Source organism: Pristiophorus japonicus, chromosome 5, assembly GCF_044704955.1.
Source record: "Pristiophorus japonicus isolate sPriJap1 chromosome 5, sPriJap1.hap1, whole genome shotgun sequence".
NCBI classification, from domain to species: Eukaryota; Metazoa; Chordata; class Chondrichthyes; family Pristiophoridae; genus Pristiophorus; species Pristiophorus japonicus.
The window spans coordinates 297,927,076-297,943,439 of record NC_091981.1 but is presented as its reverse complement, the minus strand read 5'-3'; the positions used below and the strand labels follow the sequence as shown (position 1 = coordinate 297,943,439).

Genomic DNA, 16,364 nt, shown 5'->3' with positions numbered 1-16,364 from the left:
CCCCTGTAAATATTAACACACTCTCGGAGACCCCCTGTAAATATTAACACACTCCCGGAGACCCCCCCGTAAATATTAACACACTCCCAGAGACTTCCTGTAAATATTAACACACTCCCATGGACCCCCTGTAAATATTAACACACTCCCGGAGACCCCCTTAAATATTAACACACTCCCAGGGACCCCCTGTAAATATTAACACACTCCTGGGTACCCCTGTAAATATCAACACACTCCCAGGGACCCCTGTAAATATTAACACTCTCCAAGGGGCCCCTGTAAATATTAACACACTCCCGGAGACACCTGTAAATATTAACACACTCCCGGAGACCCCTGCAAATATTAACACACTCCCGGAGACCCCTGTAAATATTAACACTCCTGGAGACCCCTGTAAATATTAACACACTCCCGGAGACCCCTGTAAATATTAACACACTCCCGGAGACACCCTGTAAATATTAACACACTCCCGGAGACCCCTGTAAATATTAACACACTCCCGGAGACCCCTGTAAATATTAACACACTCCCGGAGACACCCTGTAAATATTAACACACTCCCAGAGACACCCTGTTAATATTAACACACTCCCGGGAACCCCCTGTAAATATTAACACACTCCCAGAGACCCCTGTAAATATTAACACACTCCCGGAGACCCCTGTAAATATTAACACACTCCCGGAGACACCCTGTAAATATTAACACACTCCCGGGGACCCCTGTAAATATTAACACACTCCCGGAGACCCCTGTAAATATTAACACATTCCCGGAGACCCCCTGTAAATAGTAACACACTCCCGGAGACCCCCTGTAAATATTAACACACTCCCGGAGACCCCTGTAAATATTAACACACTCCCGGAAACCCCTGTAAATATTAACACACTCCGGAGGACCCATGTAAATATTAACACACTCCCGGAGACCCCCTGTAAATATTAACACACTCCCGGAGACCCCTGTAAATATTAACACACTCTCGGAGACCCCCTGTAAATATTAACACACTCCCGGAGACCGCCTGTAAATATTAACACACTCCCGGGGAAACCCTGTAAATATTAACACACTCCCGGAGACCCCCCTGTAAATATTAACACACTCCCGGAGACCCCCTGTAAATATTAACACACTCCCGGAGACTCCCTGTAAATATTAACACACTCCCGGAGACCCCCTGTAAATATTAACACACTCCCGGGGACCCCCTGTAAATATTAACACACTTCCGGAGACCCCCCCTGTAAATATTAAGACACTCCCGGAGACCCCCTGTAAATATTAACACACTCCCGGAGACCCCCTGTAAATATTAACACACTCCCGGAGATCCCCTGTAAATATTAACACACTCCCGGGGACCCCCTGTAAATATTAACACACTCCCGGAGACCCCTGTAAATAATAACTCACTCCCGGGGACTCCCTGTAAATATTAACACACTCTCGGAGACCCCCTGTAAATATTAACACACTCCCGGAGAGCGCCTATAAATATTAACACACTCCCATGGACCCCCTGTAAATATTAATACACTCCCGGAGACCCCCTTAAATATTAACACACTCCCAGGGACCCCCTGTAAATATTAACACACTCCCGGGGACCCCTGTAAATATGAACACACACCCGGGGACCCCTGTAAATATTAACAATCTCCAAGCGGCCCCTGTAAATATTAACACACTCCCGGAGAACCCCTGTAAATATTAACACACTCCCGGAGACACCTGTAAATATTAACACACTCCCGGAGACCCCTGCAAATATTAACACACTCCCGGAGACCCCTGTAAATATTAACACTCCTGGAGACCCCTGTAAATATTAACACACTCCCGGAGACCCCTGTAAATATTAACATACTCCCGGAGACCCCCTGTAAATATTCACACTCCCGGAGACCGCCCGTAAATATTAACACACTCCCGGTGACACCCTGTAAATATTAACACATGCCCGGGGACCCCCTGTAAATATTCACACTCCCGGAGACCCACTGTAGATATTAACACTCTCCCGGGGACCCCCTGTAAATATTAACACTCCCGGAGACCCCCCTGTAAATATTAACACACTCCCGGTGACACCTGTAAATATTAACTCACTGCCGGGGACCCCCTGTAAATATTAACACATTCCCGGAGACACCTGTAAATATTAACACACTCCCGGAGACCCCTGCAAATATTAACACACTCCCGGAGACCCCTGTAAATGTTAACACTCCTGGAGACCCCTGTAAATATTAACACACTCCCGGAGACCCCCTGTGGATATTAACACTCTCCCGGAGATCCCCTGTAAATATTAACACACTCCCGGGGACCCCCTGTAAATATTAACACACTCCCGGAGACCCCCTGTAAATATTAACACACTCCCGGAGACCCCCTGTAAATATTAACACACTCCCGGAGACCCCTGTAAATATTAACACACTCTCGGAGACCCCCTGTAAATATTAACACACTCCCGGAGACCGCCTGTAAATATTAACACACTCCCGGGGAACCCCTGTAAATATTAACACACTCCCGGAGACCCCCCTGTAAATATTAACACACTCCCGGAGACCCCCTGTAAATATTAACACACTCCCGGAGACTCCCTGTAAATATTAACACACTCCCGGAGACCCCCTGTAAATATTAACACACTCCCGGGGACCCCCTGTAAATATTAACACACTTCCGGAGACCACCCCTGTAAATATTAAGACACTCCCGGAGACCCCCTGTAAATATTAACACACTCCCGGAGACCCCCTGTAAATATTAACACATGCCCGGGGACCCTTGTAAATATTAACACACTCCCGGAGACCCCCTGTAAATATTAACACACTCCCGGAGACACCCTGTAAATATTAACACACTCCCGGAGACCCCTGTAAATATTAACACACTCCCGGAGACCCCTGTAAATATTCACACACTCCCGGAGACACCCTGTAAATATTAACACACTCCCGGAGACACCCTGTTAATATTAACACACTCCCGGGAACCCCCTGTAAATATTCACACACTCCCAGAGACCCCTGTAAATATTAACACACTCCCGGAGACCCCTGTAAATATTAACACACTCCCGGAGACACCCTGTAAATATTAACACACTCCCGGGTCCCCTGTAAATATTAACACACTCCCGGAGACCCCTGTAAATATTAACACACTCCCAGAGACCCCCTGGAAATATTAACACACTCCCGGGAACCCTGTAAATATTAACACACTCCCGGAGACCCCCTGTAAATATTAACACATGCCCGGGGACCCTTGTAAATATTAACACACTCCCGGAGACCCCCTGTAAATATTAACACACTCCCGGAGACACCCTGTAAATATTAACACACTCCCGGAGACCCCTGTAAATATTAACACACTCCCGGAGACACCCTGTAAATATTAACACACTCCCGGAGACACCCTGTTAATATTAACACACTCCCGGGAACCCCCTGTAAATATTAACACACTCCCAGAGACCCCTGTAAATATTAACACACTCCCGGAGACCCCTGTAAATATTAAAACACTCCCGGAGACACCCTGTAAATATTAACACACTCCCGGGTCCCCTGTAAATATTAACACACTCCCGGAGACCCCTGTAAATATTAACACACTCCCAGAGACCCCCTGGAAATATTAACACACTCCCGGAGACCCCTGTAAATATTAACACACTCCCGGGGACCCCTGTAAATATTAACACACTCCCGGGGACCCCCTGTAAATATTAACACACTCCCGGAGACCCCTGTAAATATTAACACATTCCCGGAGACCCCCTGTAAATAGTAACACACTCCCGGAGACCCCCTGTAAATATTAACACACTCCCGGAGATCCCTGTAAATATTAACACACTCCCGGAAATCCCTGTAAATATTAACACACTCCGGAGGACCCATGTAAATATTAACACACTCCCGGAGACCCCCCCTGTAAATATTAAGACACTCCCGGAGACCCCCTGTAAATATTAACACACTCCCGGGAACCCTGTAAATATTAACACACTCCCGGAGAGTCCTGTAAATATTAACACACTCCCGGAGACCCCCTGTAAATATTAACACATGCCCGGGGACCCTTGTAAATATTAACACACTCCCGGAGACCCCCTGTAAATATTAACACACTCCCGGAGACACCCTGTAAATATTAACACACTCCCGGAGACCCCTGTAAATATTAACACACTCCCGGAGACACCCTGTAAATATTAACACACTCCCGGGGACCCCTGTAAATATTAACACACTCCCGGAGACCCCTGTAAATATTAACACACTCCCAGAGACCCCCTGGAAATATTAACACACTCCCGGGAACCCTGTAAATATTAACACACTCCTGGAGAGTCCTGTAAATATTAACTCACTCCCGGAGACCCCTGTAAATATTAACACATGCCCGGGGACCCATGTAAATATTAACACACTCCCGGGGACCCCCTGTAAATAGTAACACACTCCCGGAGACCCCCTGTAAATATTAACACACTCCCGGAGACCCCTGTAAATATTAACACACTCCCAGAGACCCCCTGGAAATATTAACACACTCCCGGGAACCCTGTAAATATTAACACACTCCCGGAGAGTCCTGTAAATATTAACTCACTCCCGGAGACCCCTGTAAATATTAACACATGCCCGGGGACCCCTGTAAATATTAACACACTCCCGGGGACCCCCTGTAAATAGTAACACACTCCCGGATACCCCCTGTAAATATTAACACATGCCCGGGACCCCTGTAAATATTAACACACTCCCGGAGACCCCTGTAAATATTAACACACTCCCGGGGACCCCCTGTAAATAGTAACACACTCCCGGAGACCCCCTGTAAATATTAACACACTCCCGGAGACCCCTGTAAATATTAACACACTCCCGGAGACCCCTGTAAATATTAACACACTCCCGGAGACCCCTGTAAATATTAACACACTCCGGAGGACCCCCTGTAAATATTAACACACTCCCGGGGACCCCCTGTAAATATTAACACACTCCCGGAGACCCCTGTAAATATTAACACACTCCCGGAGACCCCCTGTAAATATTAACACACTCCCGGAGACCCCTGTAATTATTGACAGACTCCCACAGTAAATGACAGTGCCCTGTGTCACTCTGTTGTCCTGCCATACTCGGTGTATTTCTCAGGGTTTACAGAAAGGAGCGGTGTTGGAGGTTTGAATAGGTCCCTCTTACCTGCAGAGTTTTGGTCACGGTGTGCAGAGAGCTCTGTGGTGAAAGTGCTGGCTGTCCCCTCCTGATGAATTTATACAACCCTCATTGTTCTCGTTCCCACTGTTGCCCAATCTATTGGTCTCTGGCAAAACCCTGCATTCCGATGCATTGCAACAGAGAGGAGGACAGGACAAGTGGGGCTGAGAAATTACAAACACTTGTCTGTTCTCCGAAACTGAGATAAGGAGAGAGAGAGAGAAGGATCGAGAGGGGAGATGGGTGGGACAGAGGGATAGATAGACAGAGAGAGAGAGACAGAGACAGACAGAGAGAGAGACGGACAGAGATAGAGAGAGAGAGAGAGGGGGGACAGAGAGAGAGAGAGAGAGAGAGGGACACAGAGAGAGACAGAGACAGAGAGAGAGAGACAGAGACAGACAGAGAGAGAGACAGACAGAGACACAGAGAGAGAGAGAGACAGACAGAGACAGAGAGAGAGAGAGAGAGACAGAGAGAGAGAGGGAGAGACAGACAGAGAGAGAGAGAGAGGGAGAGAGAGAGGGACAGAGAGAGAGAGAGGGAGAGACAAACAGAGACAGAGAGAGAGAGAGGGAGAGAGAAAGGGACAGAGAGAGAGAGAGAGAGGGGGACAGAGAGAGATAGAGCGAGAGAGAGAGAGAGGGAGAGACAGGCAGAGAGGGAGAGACAGACTGAGACAGAGAGAGAGAGAGCGACAGAGAAAGAGAGACAGAGAGAGAGAGACAGAGAGAGAGAGAGAGGGGGACAGAGAAAGACAGAGAGAGAGAGAAAGGGAGAGACAGACAGACAATGACAGAGAGGGAGAGACAGACTGAGACACAGAGAGAGAGAGAGAGAGGGACAGAGAGAGAGAGAGATACAGAAAGAGAGAGGGAGAGACAGACAGAGAGAGAGAGGGAGAGAGAGAGGGACAGAGAGAGAGAGAGGAACAGAGTGAGAGAGAGAGAGAGCGACAGAGAGAGACACAAAGAGAGAGAGAGACAGAGAGAGAGGGAGAGGGACAGACAGAGAAAGAGAGAGAGAAATATTCAAGATACAGAGAGAGTTATCCCCGGTGTCCTGGCCAATATTTATCCCTCAATCAACATAACAAAAAAAAAGATTATCTGGTCATTAGCTCATTGCTGTTTGTGGGAGCTTGCTGTGCACAAAATGGCGGCTGCGTTTCCTACATTACAACAGTGACTACACTTCAAAAGTACTTAATTGGCTGTAAAGTGCTTTGAGACATCCGGTGGTTGTGAAAGGCGCTATAGAAATGCAAATCTTTCCTTTGTCTTTCACTTGGACTGAGCCCAGCTCACTGCACTCCGATCTGCCGGGACCCCCTTGTTTACATACATTAGGGGCTACGATGTGTTTTCCATGCCTGCCAGGGACAAATAGCGCAGGCTAATATGGTGTCGGCGGCCCCACCAACGATGTCTCCGCAAGATCCTGAAAATCCCCAGGGAGGACAGACGCACCAACGTTAGCGTCCTCGACCAGGCCAACATCACCAGCATTGAAGCGCTGAGCACACTCGACCAGCTCCACTGGGCAGGCCACATTGTCCGCATGCCTGACACAAGACTCCCAAAGCAAGTGCTCTACTGGGAACTCCTGAACAGCAAGCGAGCTCCAGAGGAAATGTTACAAGGACACCCTCAAAGCCTCCCTGGTAAAGCGCAACATCCCCACCGACACCTGGGAGTCCCTGGCCATAGACTGCACTAAGTGGAGAGAGTGCATCCGGGAGGGCGCTGAGCACCTCAAGTCTCGTCGCCAAGAGATTGCAGAAACCAAACGCAGGCAGCGGAAGGAGCGTGCGGCAAACCTGTCCCACCCTCCCCTTCCCTCAACCACTGTCTGTCCCACCTGTGACAGAGACTGTAATTTCCGTATTGGACGGTTCAGTCACCTGAGAACTCACTTTTAGAGTGGAAGCAAGTCTTCCTCGATTCCGAGGGACTGCCTATGATGATGGGTGCAGGACCTTGGTTCCCAGCTTTGGCCCTGGTTGTTATGTATGTAATTATGTAATACTTGCCACCAGAGGGAGCAACTGTTGGAGTCCTAATGGTCACCTGCACACATGTGCAGGGCCAGTATAAAAGGTTGGCTGCCATGTTGTTTAGGCACTCTAGAGTTGTAATAAAGACTAAGGTTACTGTAAGTTTAGCTCACAGTACTCAGTCTCGTGGAGTTCTTCTATACACAATAATTGGCGACGAGTAACAGAACCTTCACGCAACCATGGCTGCCATTGGAATATTAGAGAGATTTATGGAGGGTGATGATTGGGAAGCCTTCGTCGAGCATCTCGACCAGTACTTCGTGCCCAACGAGCTGGAAGGAGACACTAACGCGGCCAAGCGCAGGGCGGTTCTCCTCATCGTCTCTGGGCCTAAATATACGGCCTCATCAAGAATCTGCTCACACCGACAAAACCAACGGAGAAGGAATATACAGAGCTGTGCACGCTGGTTCGGGACCACCTCAAGCCGCAGGAGAGTATCCTCATGGCCAGGTATCGTTTTTACACGCACCATCGCTCCGGGGGCCAGGACCTGGTGGATTATGTCACCGACCTGTGCAACGATGGGGCACCTCCAGCGAATGTGCAAACGTGCTGTGACATACCACGTGGCAGAGGATGATCGATCCGGTGTGGATCACGCAGCACAGGCAACTCAACCCGAGGAAGAAGTGTATGGGGTACATACCTTCACCACCCAAGAGCCCTCCGATAATGCTGAAAGTCAAATTAAATGGAGTTCCAGTATCCATGGAGTTGGACATGGGTGCGAGTCAGTCAACAATGAGCCAGAAGGCTTTCGAGAAACTGTGGGGCAATAAAGCACAAAGGCCCAAACTGAACCCGATTAATGCAAAGCTGCGTACCTACACCAAAGAGCTCATACCAGTCATTGGAAGTACAGAACTGAAGGTATCGTATGATGGAGCTGTGCATGACCTATCATTGTGGATTGTTCCAGGCAATGGCCCAATGCTGTTCGGCAGAAGCTGGCTAGAAAAGTTTAGATGGAATTGGAACGACATCAAAGCACTATCTTCAGTGGATGACGCCTCGTGTGTTCAAGTGCTGAACAAGTTTCCCTCGTTATTTGAACCAGGCATCGGCAACTTCACAGGCGCCAAGGTACAGATCCATCTAGGCCCCGATGCACAGCCCGTCCATCACAAGGCTCGGGCGGTTCTGCACATGATGAGGGAGAAAGTCGAGATCGAACTGGACAGACTCCAACGCGAAGGAATCATATCGCCAGTCAAATTCAACGAGTGGGCCAGTCCAATTGTTCCAGTGTTGAAAAGCGATGGCACGGTCAGAATCTGCGGAGACTACAAGGTAACGATTAACTGAGTCTCACTACAGGACCAGTACCCACTACCCAAGGCGGACGACCTGTTCGCAACGTTAGGGGGGGGGAAGTCATTCATCAAGTTGGACTTAACCTCCGCCTACATGACACAGGAGCTGGCTGAATTTTCAAAAAGACTGAAGTGTATCAACACACAAAAAGGGCTGTTTAGACACCACAGGTGCACTTTCGGGATTCGTTCGGCTGCAGCCATTTTCCAGAGAAACGTGGAGAGTTTGCTGAAATCTGTTCCGCGCACCGTTGTGTTTCAAGACGACATCCTGATCACTGGTCGTGACACCATCGAACATCTACACAATCTGGAAGAGGTTCTAAGTCGCCTAGACAGAGTGGGACTCAGGCTGAAATGCTCCAAGTGTGTTTTCCTGGTGCCAGAAGTCGAATTTTTGGGGCGAAAGATTGCAGCAGACGGCATCAGACCCACAGACTCGAAGACAGAGGCCATCAAGAATGCACCCAGCCCACAGAATATGACGGAGCTGCGTTCGTTCCTGGGACTCCTCAACTATTTCGGTAACTTTCTACCCGGGTTGAGCACGTTGTTAGAGCCTTTGTTGCTACGTAAGGGTGATGACTGGGTTTGGGGCAAATCTCAAGACACAGCCTTTGAGAAGGCCAGGAAACTGCTATGTTCAAATAAGTTACTTGTACACTATGACCCATGTAAACGTTTACTGCTAGCTTGTGACGCCTCACCGTACGGGGTCGGCTGTGTGTCACAGCAAGCCAATGTTTCGGGCAACCTCCAACTGGTTGCATACGTGTCTAGAAGTCTGTCTAAGAATGAGAGAGCCTATAATATGGTCGAGAAAGAGGCGTTAGCATGTGTATATGGGGTTAAGAAAATGCACCAATACCTATTTGGACTTCGGTTTGAGCTTGAAACTGACCAGAAGCCGCTCATTTCGCTGTTTTCAGAGAGCAAAGGTATAAATACCAATGCTTCATCCAGCATCCAAAGATGGGCACTAACATTATCCGCTTATGAGTTTGTTATCCGCCACAGACCAGGCACTGAAAACTATGCTGATGCTCTCAGCCGGCTACCATTACCCACCACTGGGGTTGAAATGGCGCAGCCCGCAGACATGCTACTGGTCATGGATGCTTTTGAGAGTGAGGGTTGACCCGATCAGGACCTGGACCAGCCAAGATCCTGTGCTATCATTAGCAAAGAGTTGCGTCCTAAATGGAAACTGGTCGGCCGTTCCCGGGGAAATGCAAGATGAAATTAAGCCGCTTCACCGACACAAAGATGAAATATTCATCCAGTCGGATTGTCTCTTATGGGGTAATCACGTGGTTTTGCCAAAAAAAGGCAGGGAAACGTTTATACGCGATCTACACAGTACCCACCCAGGCATTGTCATGATGAAGGCAATTGCCAGATCGCATGTTTGGTGGCCCGGCATTGACTCGGACCTGGAGTCATCCGTGCATCAGTACAACACTTCCTCGCAACTGAGCAATGCACCAAGGGAGGCTCCACTGAGTCTGTGGTCATGGCCCTCCAAACCGTGGTCCAGGATCCACGTAGATTTTGCCGGCCCCTTTCTAGGAAAGATGTTGTTCGTAGTTGTGGACGCTTACTCCAAATGGATTGAGTGTGTAATCACGTCATCCAGCATGTCCACAACCACCATTGAAAGCCTCTGGGCCATGTTCGCCACCCATGGCTTGCCCGACGTCCTTGTCAGCGACAATGGACTGTGTTTCACCAGCTCAGAATTCAACGAGTTTATGACCCACAATGGCATTAAGCATTCAGTTCTGCTCCGTTTAAGCCCGCGTCTAACGATCAAGCGGAGCGGGCAGTCCAAACAATCAAGCAGAGCATGAAATGTGTGACGGACGGCTCCCTGCACACCCGCTTGTCTCGCATTCTGCTCAGTTACCGGATGTGACCCACTCGCTCACCGGGATTCCCCCGGCAGAATTGTTAATGAAGAGATCCCTCAAAACCAGGCTCTCCCTAGTCCACCCGGATCTTAATGATCACATGGAAACCCGACGACACTGGCAGAACATGTACCACGATCGCGCGGCTGTTTCACGTGACATTGATGTTAACGACCCTGTGTTTGTCCTGAATTACTGTCATGGTCCCAAGTGGGTTGCTGGCACTGTTTTGGCCAAGGAAGGGAAAAGGGTGTTTATAATCAAACTGTTAAATGGTCAAATGTGCAGAAAGCATTTAGGTCAGACCAAATTGCGATTTATTGACAACCAGGAATGACTTGAAGAGGACACCATCGATGATCCACCAACACACACCGAACCAGCAATCGACCTCGCTGTCAATCACGAGGATGAACCCACTGTTCCCGACAGTCCGGTCAGACCAGCCGCAGTGCAGTACAGCAATGGTCCGGCCAACTCACACACCCCAGGGTTTGAACTTAGACAATCAACCAGGGAGCAAAGGGCTCCGGATCGCCTCAACTTGTAAATAACTTGTACCGAAGACTCTTGGGGGGAGTGATGTTATGTATGTAATTATGTATTACTTGCCACCAGAGGGCGCGACTGTTGGAGTCTTAATGGTCACCTGCACACACGTGCAGGGCCAGTATAAAAGGTTGGCTGCCAAGTTGTTTAGGCACTCTGGAGTTATAATAAAGAAGACTAAGGTCTCACGAAGTTTAGCTCACAGTACTCATGGAGTTCTCATGGAGTTCTTCGATACACCACACTGGTGGTGTTTGTTCTCCGCCCGATTCCCACAGTGTGACCCGATCAATGAGATATCATTGCTAACCCAGAGTCTCGGATCACAGGAACAGTCCCCAGTCCAGGACAGCTCACCTTCTGTGTTCAGTACATTGTGAATTGGGCAATAGAAACATAGAAAATAGGTGCAGGAGTAGGCCATTCGGCCCTTCTAGCCTGCACCGCCATTCAATAAGTTCATGGCTGAACATGCAACTTCAGTACCCCATTCCTGCTTTCTCGCCATACCCCTTGATCCCCCCCTAGTAGTAAGGACGACATCTAACTCCTTTTTGAATATATTTAGTGAATTGGCCTCAACAACTTTCTGTGGTAGAGAATTCCACAGGTTCACCACTCTCTGGGTGAAGAAGTTTCTCCTCATCTCGGTCCTAAATGGCTTACCCCTCATCCTTAGACTGTGACCCCTGGTTCTGGACTTCCCCAACATTGGGAACATTCTTCCTGCATCTAACCTGTCTAAGCCCAGGAGATGCTGAGATAGCAGCTGAGTCATTGACTGTCAACAATAAATAGTGTGAATGAAACTCTGCACAACACAACTGGTAATTGTACTGGGAGTTATCAGAACAGGAAAAGCATTGCTACAGGGAGAGGGTCAGGACAATCATTGCAACATTTACTGGAAGATCAGCATAAGTACCTGAAGCAAAGACTTACAGGGAGAGCGCGGGGCAGTGGGATTAGTTTGGGATTGATACAAAGCTATGGGGACAGCGGGGCAGTGGGATTAGTTTGGGATGATGCAGGGTTATGGGGTGAGCGGGGCAGTGGGATTAGTATTGGATTGATACAGGGCTATGGGATGAGCGGGACAGTGGGATTAGTTTGGGATTGATACAGGGCTATGGGGACAGCGGGGCAGTGGGGTTAGTTTGGGATTGATACAGGGCTATGGGGAGAGAGCGGGGCAGTGGGATTAGTTTGGGATTGATACAGGGCTGTGGGGACAGCGGGGCAGTGGGATTAGTTTGGGATTGATACAGGGCTATGGGAAGAGAGCGGGGCAGTGGGATTAGTTTGGGATTGATACAGGGCTATGGGGAGAGAGCGGGACAGTGGGATTAGTTTGGGATTGATACAGGGCTATGGGGAGAGAGCAGGGCAGCGGGATTAGTTTGGGATTGATACAAAGCTATGGGGACAGCGGGGCAGTGGGATTAGTTTGGGAAAGATACAGGGCTATAGGGAGAGAGCGGGACAGTGGGATTAGTTTGGGATGATGCAGGGTTATGGGGAGAGAGCGGGGCAGTGGGATTAGTTTGGGATTGATACAGGGCTATGGGGAGAGCAGGGCAGCGGGATTAGTTTGGGATTGATACAAAGCTACGGGGCAGTGGGATTAGTTTAGGATTGATACAGGGCTATGGGGAGAGAGCGGGACAGTGGGATTAGTTTGGGATTGATACAGGGCTATGGGGTGAGCGGGGCAGTGGGATTAGTTTGGGATTGATACAGGGCTATGGAGAGAGAGCGGGTCAGTGGGATTAGTTTGGGATTGATACAGGGCTATGCGGAGAGCACAGGGCAGTGGGATTAGATTGGGATTGATATAGGGCTATGGGGAGAGAGTGGGGCAGTGGGATTAGTTTGGGATTGATACAGGTCTATGGGGAGAGAGCGGGGCAGTGGGATTAGTTTGGGATTGTTACAGGGCTATGTGGAGAGAGCGGGGCAGTGGGATTAGTTTGGGATTGATGCAGGGCTATGGGGAGAGAGTGGGGCAGTGGGATTAGTTTGGGATTGATACAGGCCTATGGGGAGAGAGCGGGACAGTGGGATTAGTTTGGGATTGATGCAGGGCTATGGAGAGAGAGCGGGACAGTGGGCTTAGTTTGGGAATGATACAGGGCTATAGGGAGAGAGCGGGGCAGTGGGATTAGTTTGGGATTGATACAGGTCGATGGGGAGAGAGCAGGGCAGTAGGATTAGTTTGGGATTGATACAGGCCTATGGGGAGAGAGCGGGACAGTGGGCTTAGTTTGGGATTGATGCAGGGCTATGGGGAGAGAGTGAGGCAGTGGGATTAGTTTGGGATTGATTCAGGGCTATGGGGAGAGAGCGGGGCAGTGGGATTAGTTTGGGATTGATACAGGGCTATGGGGAGAGAGTGGGGCAGTGGGATTAGTTTGGGATTGATACAGGGCTATGGGGAGAGACTGGGGCAGTGGGATTAGTTTGGGATTGATGCAGGGCTATGGGGAGAGAGTGGGGCAGTGGGATTAGTTTGTGATTGATACAGGGCTATGGAGAGAGAGTGGGCAGTGGGATTAGTTTGGGATTGATACAGGGCTATGGGGAGATTTGGGATTGATACATGGCTATGGGGAGATTTGGGATTGATACAGGGCTATGGGGAGAGAGTGGGCAGTGGGATTAGTTTGGGATTGATACAGGGCTATGGGGAGATTTGGGATTGACACAGGGCTATGGGGAGAGAGTGGGCAGTGGGATTAGTTTGGGATTGATACAGGGCTATGGGGAGATTTGGGATTGACACAGGGCTATGGGGAGAGAGTGGGCAGTGGGATTAGTTTGGGATTGATACAGGGCTATGGGGAGATTTGGGATTGACACAGGGCTATGGGGAGAGAGTGGGCAGTGGGATTAGTTTGGGATTGACACAGGGCTATGGGGAGAGAGTGGGCAGTGGGATTAGTTTGGGATTGATACAGGGCTATGGGGAGAGAGTGGGGCAGTTGGATTAGTTTGGGATTGTACCCCGGATCGTATGGAGAGTGAGGTGCACTGATGGGAAGGGCAGGTGAGACTGAAGCCAAAGAGCTGCCGGGCAGTAGTTGATAATCTGACCCATACTCTCCGACTGTTTGCCCCATTTGCTCATTTTCATTCAGGTAACTTCTGGTCAATATTTTCCGAAGCAATTAACGTGTTAAATATTGAGCAACACCCACAATGGCTGCTGGGAAATCGAGCGGGAGGGCAATGGTTAAGCCTGACCACAGATATTAATCCTGTCCTTCGATCCAGGGCCTGACACAGGAGAACCTTCCTCAAACACCAACACAAAATGCAGCCCGCAGCCAGCCAGCCACCCCACTATCAAACATCGCAAATCATTAACATCACATCATTGCACAACTCCCAAATCCCCAGAACCTTGCACAACACCGCCACGATATTCCGCAATGTTATTTTTTGCAAAAAGCACATATTTTCCTTTCAGTGAACGTTACCGCTTATCAGATGATGCAAGCGCTCGGCACACCGTGTCCCAACAAACACTCTCAGGGCAGGTACAGCACAGGTTAGATACAGAGTAAAGCTCCCTCTACACTGTCCCATCAAACACTCCCAGGGCAGGTACAGCAGGGGGTTAGATACAGAGTAAAGCTCCCTCTACACTGTCCCATCAAACACTCTCAGGGCAGGTACAGCACAGGTTAGATACAGAGTAAAGCTCCCTCTACACTGTCCCATCAAACACTCCCAGGACAGGTACAGGGGGTTAGATACAGAGTAAAGCTCCCTCTACACTGTCCCATCAAACACTCCCAGGGTAGGTACAGCACGGGTTAGATACAGAGTAAAGCTCCCTCTACACTGTCCCATCAAACACTCCCAGGGCAGGTACAGCAGGGGGTTAGATACAGAATAAAGCTCCCTCTACACTGTCCCATCAAACACTCCCAGGGTAGGTACAGCACGGGTTAGATACAGAGTAAAGCTCCCTCTACACTGTCCCATCAAACACTCCCAGGGCAGGTACAGCACGGGTTAGATACAGAGTAAAGCTCCCTCTACACTGTCCCATCAAACACTCCCAGGGCAGGTACAGCACGGATTAGATACAGAGTAAAGCTCCCTCTACACTGTCCCATCAAACACTCCCAGGACAGGTACAGGGGGTTAGATATCGAGTAAAGCTCCCTCTACACTGTCCCATCAAACACTCCCAGGGTAGGTACAGCATGGGTTAGATACAGAGTAAAGCTCCCTCTACACTGTCCCATCAAACACTCCCAGGGCAGGTACAGCACGGGTTAGATACAGAGTAAAGCTCCCTCTACACTGTCCCATCAAACACTCCCAGGACAGGTACAGGGGGTTAGATACAGAGTAAAGCTCCCTCTACACTGTCCCATCAAACACTCCCAGGACAGGTACAGGAGGTTAGATACAGAGTAAAGCTCCCTCTACACTGTCCCATCAAACACTCCCAGGGCAGGTACAGCTCGGGTTAGATACAGAGTAAAGCTCCCTCTACACTGTCCCATCAAACACTCCCAGGGCAGGTACAGGGGGTTAGATACAGAGTAAAGCTCCCTCTACACTGTCCCATCAAACACTCCCAGGGCAGGTACAGCTCGGGTTAGATACAGAGTAAAGCTCCCTCTACACTGTCCCATCAAACACTCCCAGGGCAGGTACAGCACGGGGTTAGATACAGAGTAAAGCTCCCTCTACACTGTCCCATCAAACACTCCCAGGGCAGGTACAGCACGGGTTAGATACAGAGTAAAGCTCCCTCTGCACTGTCCCATCAAACACTCCCAGGGCAGGTACAGCACGGGTTACATACAGAGTAAAGCTCCCTCTGCACTGTCCCATCAAACACTCCCAGGGCAGGTACAGCACGGGTTAGATACAGAGTAAAGCTGCCTCTACACTGTCCCATCAAACACTCCCAGGGCAGGTACAGAACAGGTTAGATACAGAGTAAAGCTCCCTCTACACTGTCCCATCAAACACTCCCAGGGCAGGTACAGCACGGGTTAGATACAGAGTAAAGCTCCCTCTGCACTGTCCCATCAAACACTCCCAGGGCAGGTACAGGGGGTTAGATACAGAGTAAAGCTCCCTCTACACTTGTCACATATGTACCTTTGGGATCACGAGCCACTAGATGGCGTCACTGTTGGAGGCCATTGGGCCGCACCCACATGTGTGCAGCCCAAGTATAAAAGGCCAGCCATTTTGCACATTAGTCACTTTGGGCCTTAATAAAGCAGAGCC

General features: G+C 49.5%; 1 protein-coding gene across 1 annotated transcript in view; it reads right to left on the bottom strand.

The window, feature by feature from the left end:
• LOC139264038 (fucolectin-4-like) overlaps positions 1-5,359 on the bottom strand; it is a 43,157-nt gene extending 37,798 nt beyond the window's left edge. The window contains exon 1 of the mRNA XM_070880137.1: positions 5,257-5,359. The gene's annotated coding sequence lies outside the window, so the exon portion shown is untranslated. The remainder of the gene's footprint in view (positions 1-5,256) is intronic.
• Between the last annotated feature and the right edge of the window lie 11,005 nt (positions 5,360-16,364).